At 46.0% G+C, this 17,104-nt stretch overlaps 1 protein-coding gene across 1 annotated transcript in view; it reads right to left on the bottom strand.

Annotated features, from left to right (window-relative positions):
• Nucleotides 1-17,104, bottom strand: part of TBC1D31 (TBC1 domain family member 31) — a 266,141-nt gene that overhangs the window by 20,536 nt on the left and 228,501 nt on the right. The window lies entirely within an intron of this gene.

Genomic DNA, 17,104 nt, shown 5'->3' with positions numbered 1-17,104 from the left:
TATCTACCCTTCTCCATTGAGAATACTGACCATTTAACCTACTCTTTTCTATCGTTTAACCAGTTCTTAATCCACAATAGAACACTACCTCCTACCCCATTACTCTCCAATTTCTTCTGGAGTCTTTCACAAGGTACTTTCTCAAATGCCTTTTGAAAATCCAGATACACAATATCAACTGGCTCGCCTTTATCCACATGTTTGTAATAGATTGGTGAGGCAAGATTTCCCTTCACTAAATCCATGTTGACTTTGTCTCATTGATCCATGCTTTTGAATATGCTCTGTAATTTTGTACTTTATAATAGTCTCTACCATTTTCCCGGCACTGACGTCAGGCTCACCGGTCTATAATTTCCCAGATCCTCTCTGGAACTTTTTTTTTTTAAATATTGACGTTACATGGGCTACCCCCTCCAATCTTCTGGTCAGCACTGAATACCATTTCTGGCACCAGTATCTCTCCCAAATCTTCGTTGGTGAAGACCAAAACAAAGAATTCATTTAATCTCTCTGCTACGGCTTTGTCTTCCCTGATTGCCCTTCTAGCGGTCCAACCAATTCTTTTGCCGGCTTCTTGCTTTTAATATTCCTCCAACGCAATCTTTTTTTCAAAGTCCCTCTTTGCCTTCCTTATCAGCGCTTTGCATTTGACTTGCATTTGACTTGACTTCCTTATGCTGTTTCTTATTATTTTCAGTCAGTTCCTTCTTCCATTTTCTGAACGGCGTTCTTTTAGCTCTAATAGCTTCCTTCAACTCACTTTTTAACCATGCCGGCTGTCGTTTGGTCTTCCGTCCTCCTTTTTTAATACATGGAATATATTTGGCCTGGGCTTCCAGGATGGTATTTTTGAACAGCATCCACGCCTGATGTAAATTTTGGACTCTCGCCGCCGCTCCTCTAAGTTCTTTTTTTACCGTTCTTCTCATTTTATCATAGTCTCCTTTTTGAAAGTTTAACGCTAATGTATTGGATTTCCTGTTTATACTTACTCCAAAGCTAATATCAAATCTGATCATATTATGATCACTGTTGTCAAACGGCCCCATCACCATTAACTCCCGCGCCAGGTCATGCGCTCCACTAAGGACCAGGTCTAGAATTTTTCCTCCTCTTGTCAGCTCCTGTACCAGCTGCTCCACAAACCAGTCCTTGATTTTGTCAAGGAATTTTACCTCCCTAACATGCCCTGATGTTACATTTACCCAGTCACTATCAGGTTAATCGAAATCACCCATTATTATCGTGTTGCCCAGTTTGTTAGCCTCCCTAATTTCCGATAACTTTTCTATATCCGTCTGTTCATCCTGGCCAGGTGGACAGTAGTACACTACTATCACTATCCTTTTCCTCTTTACACATTTAATTTCAATCCATAGGGATTCCAAGAAGTGTTTTGCCTCTTGCAGAATTTTCAATCTGTTTGATTCAAGGCCCTCCTTAACATACAATGCTACCCTTCCACCAATTCGATCCACCCTATCTCTACGATATAATTTGTAACCTAGTATGACAGTGTCCCACTGGTTATCCTCCTTCCATCAGGTCTCAGAGATGCCTATTATCAGGCATATTTTCAAAGCACTTAGCCTTCCAAAGTTCCATAGAAACCTATGGAACTTTGGAAGGCTAAGTGCTTTGAAAATATGTCTCCTTATCTAATTTTTCATTTAGTGCAATATATTCTAACTCTTCCATCTTATTTCTTAGGCTTCTGGCATTCGCATATAAACATTTCAAACTATGTTTGTTGTTCCTATTTACATCATGACAGTATTAATTTTCAATCTTTTGTCTGATTTTTATTTTTATTTAAGGACACCTGATCTACTATGGTCTCTTTTGCAACCTCACTATCGGGATACCCTATCTTCCCTATTTTGGTGATATCTTTAAAAGACACCTTATTCCGAACCATGCGCTTTTGAGCAACTGTCGGCCTTCCCCCAAGACAGCAAGCTCCTCCCCAGTACTATCTAAAACCCTATCTAGGTGACGCGTGAGGTCTGCCATCTTCAAACCAGGCAGGCAACTGATCAGGAGATCCTCACGCCACCCGCTATCTACATGCCTAACAATCGAATCACCAACTACAACAGCAGTCCTAACCCTTCCCTCCTGGCCAGAAACTCCTGGAGACACATTCTCGGTGCGAGAAGATATTGCATCCCTTGGTGGGCTGGTCCTGGCTACAAGATTACTTCCAGCTGCACCAGGGTGATGCTCTCTTTTTCGAAAACCTTCCTCCTCCAAGGCAGCACAGGGGCTGCCAGATTGGAGGTGGGACTTCTTTACAATGTCCCTGTAGGTCTCCTCTATTTACCTCTCCGTCTCCCTCAGTTCCACCAAGTCTGCTACTCTAGCCAAGAGAATGGACTCATTCCCTGAGAGCTAGCAGCTCTTTGCATCGGGTACACACATATAACCTCTCAACAAACTGGGAGATAATCATGCATGTGGCACTCAGTGAAAAAGACTGGATAGCATCCCTCTTGCTGCTGGACCTGTCTGCATGTTAGTATTATAGAGTTGTTTAATTAAAACTTCCAAAGGTACTAGGGATATCAGATGAATATAAAGAGCCTTAAGATTATATGGTGTAATATGTAATTTATTTATAAAGTGTTTGCTTCTCAGAAACTATTAAATGTAATTAAAACTCTAATAAAAACTCTCCTCTTGTTTTCCTAATTAGAATAATTTACTATAAATAAAGAGTTGAGCTAGGGTGGGTAGGAGCTGGAGAGAGTGGGTAGGAATAAGGACTGAACTAGGCCCTGCTGTTCCTTCTAGAGTCTATCTGTTAATGCTGAGGCAGAAAATTGATTTTTTAAAACTATGTGGGAAATGGTACGGAGACTAATAAAGTTTGCTGCTTTTTTTTTTTTAATTCTGTGTTCATCAATATCCTACAATTCCTCTTTTAAACCCAATCCTTAAGTTACCAAGCACAGAGCAAAATAATGTCACTTACCAGAGAAATGTCCTCTTCTCTGAGACGTTCTCATCATAATTCAGCATTGGCAACCACATTTGGAGGAGGTGCTATCCTTCCCATGCCCACCTCAAACTATGCCTTTGGCTTAATGGAACAAAAGGGGGCCATCCTCTCCCAACCCTTTACTCCCATATACATGGACAGCGTCCCCTTAGCCTTCCTCAAGAACCTACTGTCCCGGTCAGTCATTCTAGGGAGAGAAGAAGCTAGAAAGGGGGAGAGGAGAATGCTCAAAAAGGTGCTTTCATTCAGTTTGTACCTGCTCAAAAAAAATTTTTTGTGCTTCAAGTTCCATCTGTCTCACTTCAAGGTCTTGCGTTATAGCAGCTGTTTCTTGGTTTCGAATATACATCTATGGTAAAGAAGAATATGTGTTATGAAAAATCAACAGGCAAAGTCTACATAGCTTATGTTATTTCATAAACCTATCGCTGTGTCCAAGAAAGGTAAATTTATGCAAAGAGAAATAATATATGCAAAACCTTTTCAATTTTGTTTCCTGAATGGGAAACTATTCTTATGTGATGAGATCTCACAGACCTATCAATGCAGTATACATCACAGCGAAGAGAGGAAATATTACTGGTTCCCCAGTTTATACTTCTGAAGCACGGTAATATTTGATATTTGCTTTTCTCAACTGTTCTGCTGGGTTTAGCATATAAAAGTGGAGGAGTGGCCTAGTGGTTAGGGTGGTGGACTTTGGTCCTGAGGAAGTGAGTTCAATTCCTGGCACAGGCAGCTCCTTGTGACTCTGGGCAAGTCACTTAACCCTCCATTGCTCCATGTAAGCTGCATTGAGCCTGCCATGAGTGGGAAAGTGCGGGGTACAAATGTAACAACAAAAAAAATGCCTTACTTAATTTAAGTTTAACACATTTTTATGGACAAGATCATTTTTCTTATTCTGGACTAAATAAAATTTGTCTTAACTACAATAAGCTACATCGGTCCCACTCCTTCACAACTGCAATTATTTTACAGGTAAGACTTTGGCACTGCATCATTCTATGGACAGTTTATTCCCTTTCCTTTAAGATTTACAATTACTTTAGGAAGGTTTAGAGTTTGTTTTCTACTCAGATTTTTCTGATCCACTTTAGATGATTTAATCCTGGGAACGTCTCAATCTTCAAGATGCCTCTAGCTCTACTGAATTTGGATTTTAGATTTATTGCTCACATTTTTCATATCCAAGCTCAAGGAAAATTACAATGAGATACACAAGTTATTTTCCTAATCAAATGGGCTTACAATCGAATTTGTATCCTGCAGTACTCTTCAAGGATACTGTACAGGTGAAGGAATTTTACTCCATGCCTTAAAAGTCTCTATCATGCATGCTGAGTCTCTCATGTCTTTATCGCTAGGCACTGAAACACTATTCCTAGTTCTTCACTATTCTATAAATACAAAATACTACAGATAGCTAGAGGTGAAGCCTAAGTTGTAATTTCAAAGACTGAGTGATGCTACTGAGAGAAGGTGAAGCATAATAATCATCATTTATGATAAAAGGCACAACTGAATACTCACCTCACGGGGGACGGGGAGTGTGATGTGGAGAATATGGAAGACATGCTTCTGTTGTCCCAGAGGCTACTCCCAAAGCTAAATCTATCTGCATTTCTAATCAGTGTTTACCTCTTGATATAATCCTACCCACTGTAGAGGTACTGCATGGAAAGTTATGTTTCCTCAAAAGAGTGAATCATTTCATGGCGTCAAAATCCACTAAAAAGAAAAATCAGAGGCTTATTAAAGAAAAGATGGCGAAAGCACCACATGCCAGTGTGACCCCCAAGGGTGGACAAGGTGCAGACTGCAGAATTTAAGGATGCAGTGATCAAAGTGCTGACCAAGAAGTTCAACAAGATTTCACAGCAGTGGGAGTTGGTATTGCAGGGTTTTATGGAGGTGTAGAGGAGGATGGGGGAGAAGCAACAGCAGATCTCGGAGGAAGATGAGCTCCATGGGGCTTTTGTTGAATTTGCAGCAAACCCTTGCCTCCCAGGACAAGAAGCTGGAAGACCTTGGGAGTATGTTCTAGCACAGCCATCTCAGTTTTGAGGGATCCTGGAAATCAGTCAATGATTGGGATCTCTCTGAGTGGCTCAATATCTGGCTGGAGGCACACCTGGGAAAACTTAAAATTGAGTATACTCACTGCCTACGGCTGAAGTCAGACTTCTAGGCGCACCTGAGTGGTCATTGTGAAATATACCCACATTGAAATGATCCTGAGAGCTCTGTAATTTTGTTCTTTATAACAGTGACTCCTGTTCTTATGCTTAGCTTCGTAACCTTCTGCCGTATTTTCCTCAGGCTAACCAATTTCACCAACAATATCCCTATCTTATGGCCTAATCTATGCAGCTTATATTTATACAGATAAATATCTGCTTCAGCCCTTTGAGCCAACAGATCATTTTGCTGACCCTGGAGCCTATGTACTTCTTCCTGGTCCATCACAATCATTCCAGTTACTGTACGTCTCTACTGAGTTGCTGCTAATTGAATGTAATATGCATGACTACCTCATCTCGTGCCTTATGCTCATGGCTTGAGTACCATGAATCTGTCCCCTCAAAACTGCCTTAGCTTGTATAATCCTGCCATGCCTTCCTTAAGTACACTATAAATTCTTGTTTCCAAAACAAAAAAGATTCCATACAAAATCCTTCTGACTGCTATCCAACTACAAGGTCATTCCTACCAATGAGTGATCTGATGCTATCTGGGGCTCTATCCCCACAGTACACAACTCTGCAAACAAGGAAGCAAAAATTAAACTTTGATCCAGTCTGGCAAACACATTATAAGTATGAGAGTAATAAGTCAAGTCAGCTTCAGGGGAGATATGATAGAGGTCTTTAAAATAATGAGTGGAGTGGAGTGGAATGGGTAGATGTGAATCGCTTGTTTACTCTTTCCAAAAATACTAGGACTAGGGGGCACACAATGAAGCTACAAAGTAGTAAATTTAAAACGAATCAGAGAAATATTTCTTAACGTGCCAGAGAATGAGGTAAAAGCAGTTAGCTTAGCGGGGTTTAAAAGAAGGTTTGGATGGCTTCCTAAAGGAAAGTCCATAGAACATTATTAAAATGGATTGGGGAAAAATCCACTGCTTATTTCTAGGATAAGCAGCATAAAATGTATTATACTGTTTTGGGATCTTGCCAGGTACTTATGAACTGGATTGGCCACGGTTGGAAACAGGATGCTGTGCTTGATGGACCTTTGGTCTGTCCAAGTATGGTAATACTTATGCACTTATGTCTGTACTTCTGGAGATTTTTGGCCAATGACAGGTCTTAGTCAAGAAGTGCTGTGAATTCTAAAATGATATTGAGAGTATGACATCAAGTGCAATCTCATTTTACAGAAGCAACCTTACTGCTGAGGCATTTTTTTCCTCATTTTAGCATTAAGTGATAAGAAAAATTTAAAAATCATATTGGAGACATTAAATAAATTTATTAATGAGTTATATTGGGCTAGTGTACGGTTTTCCACTATTTTGAGTTTATTCAGTTGAGCTATTGTTGTGGAAATGAATTCTTTTTTAAAATTTTGCAGGTGCACAGAAACCACAAAGCATAAGCTTTCTCCTCATCACCTCTTCCAACACTACAACATATCTCCCTTTAGGGTCCAAGATGGTTTTGTGCAGCCACCAATCCAAGCCTTTTTTCATTAACACTGCGACATCCCTCTAAATGCTGTGATCAGGACTTCCCCCACCTAGTCCCAACGCAACTTATGTTCCACCAGTAATAAGTATGTTTCCTGCAATAACGTGCTATCAGCCCTTCAAGTAACTAACTACTTTTGTTCACTTAATCGGAGAATGTAGCCAATCAACATTCATTGAATGAACATTCGCTCCCATCTAAGTTACATTAGCTGTAGGTTCTTAAGTGGTCTTTTTATCCCAGTTTCTATAGGTATATCAAATCTACAGGATCCCAGCCCTACGTAATTCCCCATTCTCTGTCTCTTGTACAGCATTCCCAAGAAGAGCAAGCAAACAACCTTGGTTCATGCCCTCCACCTCCCAGCCCTACGACAAATTCTTTTAAAAGCTTGCGTCTCCCTTTCCTTACCTACCTCCCAACCCCAGAGTCTCCCCTCTCCTTACCTACCTCCCAACCCCAGCATCTCCCTCTCCTTACCTACCTCCCAACCCCATCCTTTAGTGCCCTCCACCCTTCTACATACTCCACAGTTGTCACCATCTCACCCTCTTCCATCATTTCCCTCATACCGCTCCTCCTTCTCCTCCTCACCCCCACTCCTCAGAAAACTCCCAACACTACCTCATTGCCAAACTCTAGGCTTCACCTCTCCGGCCACCCCTCCCAACTTCCATGTACAACTTCATGTCTATTTCAAGAAATATTTCAACAAACATGTCAAAAAAAATTTCAAAACCCTTTCCTAGCTCCTCTAAAGTCTTTCTCTACTTATAGAACCAAGTAACTGTTCCAGTCTAGTGCGGTCAGCCCCTTACAAGCTTCAGAATTCAAATGCATCCTGCAGTCTAGTCTATAGCACCAGGGCAACCATTAGAGTTCAACTCTCCTCTGTCCCTGAGACAAAACAGCACCATCACTCGACCGACTCTGGCTATCAGCCTCACTGCTACTGGGAGCACACCAACTCATCTTCTCCTCTCCAATGCCCTCCTTGACCAGTGGAAGAAACCAATGTAACTTCGCCTTTAGTGATTCCAGCAGCACAGAAGTCATCTTAAAAAAGGTAAAATTATGTATAATCATACCTGATAATTTTCTTTCCATTAATCATAGCTGATCAATCCATAGACTGGTGGGTTGTGTCCATCTACCAGCAGGTGGAGATAGAGAGCAAACTTTTGCCTCCCTATATGTGGTCATGTGCTGCCGGAAACTCCTCAGTATGTCGATATCAAAGCTCCATCCGCAGGACTCAGCACTTAGAGAATTACACCCACGAAGGGACACTCTGCCCAGCTCACCACCGCCGAAACGGGGGAGGGGAATTAACCCAGCTCATCCCCACACAAGTGGGGGAGGGGAATCCGTCCAGCTCATCCCCGCGGAGCGGGGGAGGGACACCACACCCGCCGATGCGGGGGGATCTGGCTTATCCTGCAACCGCAACCGCGGGAGGAGCTGACTGACCCTAACACCGCCGAAGCGGGAAGGGTACAAAACTGCCCTACAGCCGCACGAAGCGGGAGGGAGTGCCGGCAGAATTTATGTCTCAATCCAGCCCCGTAAAACGGGGGGGAGAGGAATGCAGCAGCTCACTGTAACACAAACTCGTCTCAACTCTTGAAGAATCCAATTGAAAAAACTTGAACACGAAGTCTTTCTGAAGTAACTGAAGACTAAACTTGAACCTGAAATGCAACCAGAATAAAAACAGTACAGATATCTGGGAGGGGCTATGGATTGATCAGCTATGATTAATGGAAAGAAAATTATCAGGTATGATTATACATAATTTTACCTTCCATATCATCAAGCTGATCAATCCATAGACTGGTGGGATGTACCGAAGCAGTACTCACCCAGGGCGGGACATTGAAATCCCTGACCGCAACACTGAAGCTCCAAACCGGGCCTCCGCCCGTGCAGCCACAGTCAAACGGTAATGTTTGGAGAATGTATGAGCCGAAGCCCAAGTTGCCGCCTTGCATATCTCTTCCAAGGAGACGGATCCGGCCTCTGCCATCGAGGCCGCCTGAGCTCTAGTGGAGTGAGCCCTCAGCTGGATAGGCGGCACCTTCCCCGCGGCCACATAAGCCGCTGCAATGGCTTCCTTGACCCATCTTGCCACTGTAGGCTTAGCAGCCTGCAGACCCTTACAAGGACCTGCAAACAGGACAAACAGATGATCCGATTTCCGGAAATCATTGGTCACTTCCAAGTATCTGATGATGACTCGTCTCACATCCAGATATTCAAGAGCGGAGTACTCCTCTGGGTAGTCCTCCCTACGAAAGGAAGGGAGACAGAGCTGCTGATTCACATGGAAGCGAGAACCAATCTTGGGCAGGAAGGAAGGCACTGTGCGAATAGTCACTCCTGCCTCAGTGAACTGCAGAAAAGGCTCTCGACATGAGAGCGCCTGGAGCTCGGAAACTCTTCTGGCTGAAGTGATAGCCACCAAAAAGACTGCTTTCAACGTCAGGTCTTTCAGAGATGCCCTCGACAAGGGTTCCAAAGGCGGCTTCTGCAATGCTCTTAGCACCAGGTTGAGATTCCACGCAGGCACCACTGAGTGCAGAGGAGGGCGCAGGTGATTAACTCCCTTGAGAAAGCGCACCACATCTGGCTGCGAAGCCAGGGAAGCACCCTTCAGGCGGCCCCTGAAGCAAGCCAGAGCCGCTACCTGGACTTTAAGGGAACTGAGCGACAGGCCTTTCTCCAGACCTTCTTGCAGGAACGCCAACACTGAAGAAATTGGAGCAGTGAAGGGAGAAAGTGAGCCTGCTTCACACCACGCTGCAAACATAGGCCAAACCCTGGCGTAAGCAGTAGAAGTAGAGCGCTTCCTCGCTCTTAGCATAGTGGCGATGACCTTGTCTGAGAAGCCCTTCTTCCTCAGACGCTGCCGCTCAATAGCCAGGCCGTAAGACCAAAGGGGGAGGGATCCTCCATCACCACGGGACCCTGATGTAACAGGCCCTGCTCCACTGACAGCCGCAGAGGATCGTCGACTGAGAGCCTGATCAAGTCCGCATACCAGGGACGTCTGGGCCAATCCGGACCCACCCGGATTACCCTGCCGGGATGCTTTGCCACCCGGTCTAGCACCCTGCCCAACATGGGCCAGGGCGGGAACACATAGAGGAGCTCTTGTGTCGGCCACTGTTGGAGAAGAGCATCTACTCCCAGGGATCGAGGGTCCCGTCCTCTGCTGAAAAAGCGCGGCACTTGGCAATTGGCCGATGACGCCATCAGAACTAGGCTCGGCTGGCCCCAGCGCTTCGTGATGTCCAAGAACGCCTGAGCAGATAGTTGCCAGTCTCCGGGCTCCAAGGGATGGCGACTGAGAAAGACCGCCTTGACATTCATGACTCCGGCAATGTGGGCCGCTGAAAGCTGCTCCAGGTTCGCTTCCGCCCACTGGCAAAGACTCATAGCCTCCTTGGCTAGAGGGGCGCTCTTGGTACCTCCCTGGCGGTTGATATAGGCCACAGCCGTGGCATTGTCCGACCGGACCCGTACAGGCTTCAACACCAGTACCGGGATGAACTCCAATAACACCAACCGAATGGCTCTGAGTTCCAGGAGGTTGATAGACCACTTGCCTCTGCAGGAGACTAGAGCCCCTGCGCTGTCCTTCCCAAGCAGTGGGCTCCCCAGCCCATCAAAGAGGCGTCTGTCGTGACGACAATCCACTCCGGGGTCACCAGAGGCAATCCAGCAGACAACTTGTCTGTCTGCGTCCACCAGCTCAGCGCCTTGCGCACTGCTGGGTCCACGGGAAGGCGCACAGCATAATCCTCCGACATCGGAGTCCAGCGCAGCAGCAGAGATAGCTGTAGTGGCCTCATATGAGCCCTGGCCCAGGGCACTACTTCCATCGTGGCCGTCATAGAGCCCAACAGCTGCACGTAGTCCCAAGCCCGAATAGGAGAGGCTACTAGAAACTAGTCCACCTGAGCCTGAAGCTTGACAATCCGATTGTCTGGCAGGAACACTCTGCCCACTTGGGTGTCGAATCGAACTCCCAGATACTCCAGGGACTGAGTCGGGCGCAGCTGGCTCTTCTTCCAGATGATGATCCATCCCCGGTAGCTCAAAAGAGCAACTACCCGGTCCATAGCTTTGCCGCACTCTGCATAAGAGGGGGCTCGGATCAACCAGTCGTCCAGATAAGGATGGACTTGTACTCCTTCCTTCAGCAGGAAGGCCGCTATGACCCCCATTACTTTGGAAAAGGTCCGCGGAGCAGTAGCCAACCCGAAAGGGAGGGCTCTGAACTGGAAGTGTCGTCTCAGGACTGTAAAACGCAGAAAGCGTTGGAGAGGAGGCCAGATGGGAAAATGCAGGTAAGCTTCCTTGATGGCCAAGGAAGCCAAGAACTCTCCTGCCTTCCCTGCCGCTATAATAGAGCGGAGAGTCTCCATGCGAAAGTGCCTCACTTTCCAGGCCCGAATGACCCCTTTGAGGTCGAGGATAGGCCGGACAGAACCTCCTTTCTTTGGAACCACAAAGTAAATGGAGTAACGTCCCTTGCCAATCTGATTTTTTGGCACCGGAACGACCGCACCCAGGCGGATCAGGTTGTCCAAGGTCTGCTGCACTACCACAGCTTGACCGGAGACTTGCAGGGAGAGAGTACAAACCCGTCTCTTAAGGGTTGGCAGAACTCTAGCTTGTAGCCGTCTCTGATGACTTCCAGCACCCACGCATCTGAAGTTATAGTGGTCCACTCGCCCAGAACGAGGACAGCCGTCCTCCAATCTGCACTGGGGCGTGGACCAAGGCCCCGTCATTGGGTACGAGACCCTGGGGGAGGACCGGAGGGAGCACCTCCGGGACGGCGGTCTCTGCGAAAGGAATGCTGCTTGGGGGAGAAATTCCTCTTGAAGGAAGAGGGGGCAGAGGAACCCGACTTGCCCGGGCGGTACCGACGGGCTTCCTGCAACCGACCTCTGGAGGTACCGGGACGAGTACTAACCCGAGCCCTGACCTCTGGTAATTTCTTGCCCCTAGACGTGCCGAGATCGGTCACGATTTTGTCCAGCTCGACCCCAAAGAGCAGCTTGCCTTTAAAAGGCAATCTAGCCAGGCGGGATTTAGAGGCGTGGTCAGCAGACCAATGTTTCCGCCAAAGCCACCGCCGCGCAGAGACTGTCTGAGCCATGCCTTTAGCTGAGGCTCTCCAGACATCATACAGCAAGTCTGCCAAATAGGCTAAGCCCGATTCCAGGGCCGGCCAATCAGCCCTCAAGGAATGATCCGAGGGGGAAGCCCGCTGCACCATAGTCCGGCACGCCCTGGCCACATAGGAGCCGCAAACTGAGGCCTGCAAACTTAAAGCAGCTGCCTCAAAGGACGACCTTAAGGCCGCCTCCAATCTTCTGTCGTGGGCGTCCTTTAGGGCCGTGCCACCTTCCACCGGCAACGCCGCTTTCTTAGTCACCGCAGTGATTAAAGAATCCACGGTAGGCCACAGATAGGCCTCACGTTCACTCACAGGCAAAGGATAGAGGCGGGACATAGCCCTAGCCACTTTAAGGCTCGTTTCCGGGACATCCCATTGAGCCGCAATTAAGGTGTGCATGGCATCATGCACGTGGAAGGTTCTAGGCGGGCGCTTCGTCCCCAGCATAATGGCAGAGCCAACAGGGGCTGAGGGAGAGACGTCCTCCGGAGAGGAAATCTTCAAAGTGTCCATGGCCTGTAACAACAGGTTGGACAAATCCTCTGGGCTAAAAAGCCGCGCTGCAGAGGGGTCATCCGCTCCATCTGAGCGGGGATCTATCTCCTCCAAGGAATCCGCAAAGGATCGTTGGGAGACCTCAGACACGCTGCCCTCATCTACATCGGAGGAGACAAAAGTCCTCCAAGGCCTGGAAATCAACCCGAGGGCGTTTACCTCTGGGAACCTCAACCTCTTTATCAGAAGAGGGAGCAGGGGCAGCGTTTTGCATGAGGAAAGCCTGATGCAGCAGCAAAACAAACTCGGGGGAAAAAACCCCCAGACTGTGCACTTCCGCAGCCTGGGCAACAGCCCTAGACGCACTCTCAACCGGCGCTCGCACTAGCGGGGGAGAGACATGCTGCGCATCCAAAATGGCGTCCGGCGCGAAACTCCGTGAAGGAGCCGCGCGGGAAGAACGGCGCTTAACTTTAGCCGCTTTGTGCCGTCGCCCAAATTAAGGGCGTTCATGGCATTAATGTCTCCAACCTCAAGGGCGGCCCACGAAGAAGCCGTCCGAGCGCGTGGCCGGCCAAGATGGCGGAGGCGAGGAGCGGGGGATGGGCGGTTATGGCGGGAAAAAACCGCCACGCCGGAGGAACGACCGGTACATTCATCGGTCACTAAACTATCACCCATCAAGGGCGAATCAGGTTGTAAAACCCCCGCATCCCCTCTAGAAGCGCTCCAGCGATCCGGGGAGCGACCCTTTGCGCCCTCGCCCTCCGACGCCAATGCCACGAGGAGAAGAATCGGGGAACCCCCTGCCCGCTATAAAAAGGTAAAATTACCTGCTTGCCGCTCCGAGCTGTAACGAACTGGTGTCCCAGTGAGTAGCTGCAATGAACGTTTAAATAAACATCGAAATAAACGCCTTTAAGGACGTTTAAAATTTTTTTTTTTTTTAACGGAGCCAGCGGGAGGGGGGAGAAAAGGAGGGACCTGGCACCACCAGGTTTGCACTTGCTCAAAAGAGCCCTCAACCCCAGGCCTCAACAAAACCTAAAGATTAGGCTTGGAGGCCTAGCCAGAGCTGCTGCTGTGTGTGACCACCACCTGCTGAGATAGAGAACATACTGGGGAGTTTCCGGCAGCACATGACCACATATAGGGAGGCAAAAGTTTGCTCTCTATCTCCACCTGCTGGTAGATGGACACAACCCACCAGTCTATGGATTGATCAGCTTGATGATATGGAAGCAGTATTAGTCATAACCAGTCATACCAATGGGTTACTTCCACCAATACAAGGCCTCTAGCACAAGACCAATCTCTTAGGCCTCGTGTCCTTCCAAATTCTTTTATTTACATCTCACATGCCAACTTCCAGCTCTAGTTCCAGTAATTCAGAATATAAAGACAAACCATAGTTAATATTTTAACTTATTGAAAATAGTACTCCATATTGCTCAGGCCCGATAGCTAACTCTGGCGTTCTGTCCTCCACATTGCGCTCCTTAGCTCCCTACCTTTCAAGCAACTGTAGAAAAGCTTTAAACTCGGCAACCTTAATATATATCTCATGGTGCCCTGGATACTGAAGGGCAAACCATACTCCTTGATTGAAGAGCTAGCAGTAGTATGGCGTGAACCCCGCCAATGCACTGCTACCTCTTTGGAGAAATCTTTGAACAGCAAAACATTTCCTCCCTGGAGTTCCAAACGTTTTGCTAAACAGCAGATCCGTAGGATTGTGACCTTGTCTGCAAAATTCAGTAAGCATGCAATAATTGGCTGTGATCTATTGCCAGGATTTGGCTGGGTTCCTAATCAGTGCATAAACTCCACCTGTATTTTGCTTCTCTCTTCCAAGGCCCAGGCTCACCATAAGCTCCCACTCATCACTGGCTACCAGTACAATACAGGGCTAAATTTAAAACTCTATGTCTGATCTTCAAGGCCCTGAAAGGGAATGGCCCTAAGTACCTGAAGAATAGGATGATCCTCTACACACCTCCAAGGACACTAAGGTCCTCCCCAAGGGCTATCACCAACCACACCCTCTCCAAAAGACATTACACGATGTGAAACCCGCAAGTAAGCCTTCTCCTTAGTAGCCCCCACACTCTGGAATGCACTGCCTGAAAGGCACCGCTTAACACAAGACTATCTCTACTTCAGGAAGCAGGTGAAAGCTTGGCTCTTCAACCAGGCCTTTGATGGAAGAAGTAACTAACTTGTTAGTCTCACTCACACACGCAAGGAGTGACTTGGGCTGCACATACTGCAGCAGGACATGTTTATCCACTCCTACCCTAGCTGAGATAATATTTTAACCTTGTGTGCAACTTTCTTTAAAACAGTTACCTTACTTTCTAACTCTTCTTACTCTCTTACCTATCTACATGTTACATCTTTGCTTTACACTTCACTATCAATTAAAATGTTCTATTACGTATTGTGTTGACATTGTAAACAGTATACCATGCCATACTTTGTATTACTTGAATATTTTACTGCTGTAATTGCCTATTGCTCATGTTTGATCTATTCTTACTGTACACTGCCTTGAGTGAATTCCTTCAAAAAGGTGGTAAATAAATCATTGACTTTATCCTTGATTCAGGTAGTCCCAGTTATACGAACATTATTCTGTCTACTATGATTTTCTTGATCAATCAGCCTCCAGTGAGTAATGCATTTTGCTTTTTAAGTTGTTCTACTTGCTCTGTCAGCTGAGTTGTCACCATTTCTTTTGCAGTGATCCTGAACCTGTTAAACTCAATCTTCGTTGTCTGCACTGCTAGCAATTCCCTCATCTTTTGAGGGATTGAAATGTAGCTGCAACAGGTTGTCCTCAAGTACAGCAGTGACACACTGGGTAAGGTGTCATGCTAACTCTTCCAACATCATCATTATGGGCTGCTCTGCACCAGTCGCTATCTTAATTTCACCCCCTCTCAATTTCTCCATTTGGTACCATGATTTCCTGATCATATCCACAATTCTCTGTCACTGGTCCTCTCACTGCACACTAGTTCAACACTGCTGCCCCTTTGTATACAGTTCCATATCACAAAAGGTCCATTTAAAAAATTTTATAGAAACTTTATTGAATGAAAAAATGCAAATGAAACAAAAAAAACCCACTATCCAACCTTAAAAATGACAATATGGTATCAACATGCTTCATACACTTCCACAGCTGTAATATTTTACCACCTCCTTCTCCTAAATCCACACCCTACCCTTCAAAACCCACCCATATCAATTGTTATAATTTTTCACAAGAACAGTTCCCAGTTCCAAGTGAGATACCCTTAAACAGTACCCACAGGTGATCACACAATTGGATCAGTGGCTTTCAAATCCTTTCCCAATTCTGTGGGCACATCTCATCTGCTAAGAGTTTCTTTATGACATTAATATACCACATTTTAGCCACTCATAAAAGGTCGATTTGTCCAGTAGGCTGTGGGGAAGCACCCCTAGGTTGAGTTTGGTCATGTTCATCATGTAAATCCCTGCCAGTGACATTCTGGTGTGTCTCATTAGCCTGTACAACTCATTACACCATCTGTTGGTAGTGTGATAAATTTGGGGACTTCTCGGGCTTAAAATTAAACTACGGCAAGCTCCATTGGCTAACATACAAAGAAAGTGTGACTCACGCTTTCCCTTGAATTGGGCTTCAGATATGATCCACTTTTTGGGGGTTTGGTTACCAAAGGATCTGAGTCATCTGCTCAATCAAAATATTTTACACTGCTTAGAGAGCACTGGTGCCTGCTACAGGCTTTGCAAACCCTCCCCCCCTTCTGTTAGTTAAGATCTATTTATACAAAATGATCATTTTACCTAACTGGTAATACATGTGCCAACTGATTCCCCCAGGAGATATGGTTCTAGTTAACAAAACGTTATGCAACTATCTCTGGCAGAGCCATAGGCTGTACCTGTTTTTGGTATAATAGTCTGCTCTAAATTATTATCTGTAGCTTCTCTAAGTTCTAAAGAATCTATAGTTAGTATTATGTAGGACAGGCATATTCAAAAGTCTGATTAATGCTTCTAAGAGAATTTTCAATATTTTCAACTTTTAATCTTATCATAGATAAATCATTAATACATGTATTCTGAACTGTTTGAATATGAACTTCAACAATACCTTGACCTCTAGTAGATTTCAAACTAACAATGTCCTCCTCCATGGTAGTAACTTTAGTTTCATCTACAGCAACTTGAGGAGCTAAATTATATATCACTGAAGTAACAGTTTTCACCAAATCTGATACAGAGATCCAAATAGATTCCTAAGTCAATTCCACAGGTTTACTTACTAGTGATTTTGGTAGCTCTTCAGCCTCCCGGGAAATCTTATCTTTTCCAATACTTCTACAATCATCCAGGGTCCAACCTGAACTGCAACTCTACTCTTTTCTCCCCATCCCCTGTCTTGATGTCCTGTGCCAAAACTCACCCAAAAAGTCACAGATTTTCTACCAAGATCTGCGTCCACTGGAGAGGGAAGCTCGTAGCTGCCAGTTGGAGAGGGGGTGATCTTGGATCCAGATTCAGAGATCTCATCATGCCCAGGCAAGTTACAGCAGGGACCGCACCGAACAGCAGCCAATCTCCCGAGTAAGCAGAAAGGAATTAATCAGTACAGAAATTAAAGCAACTGAAGCAAGGGGCTGAGTTGCACCCCGTTTCTGGTCTCCCTTTTGTTTCCCCATA

Source organism: Microcaecilia unicolor, chromosome 1 (assembly GCF_901765095.1).
Source record: "Microcaecilia unicolor chromosome 1, aMicUni1.1, whole genome shotgun sequence".
NCBI lineage: Eukaryota > Metazoa > Chordata > Amphibia > Gymnophiona > Siphonopidae > Microcaecilia > Microcaecilia unicolor.
The sequence above is the reverse complement of the archived record's forward strand: the minus strand, read 5'-3'. Positions and strand labels throughout refer to the sequence as shown.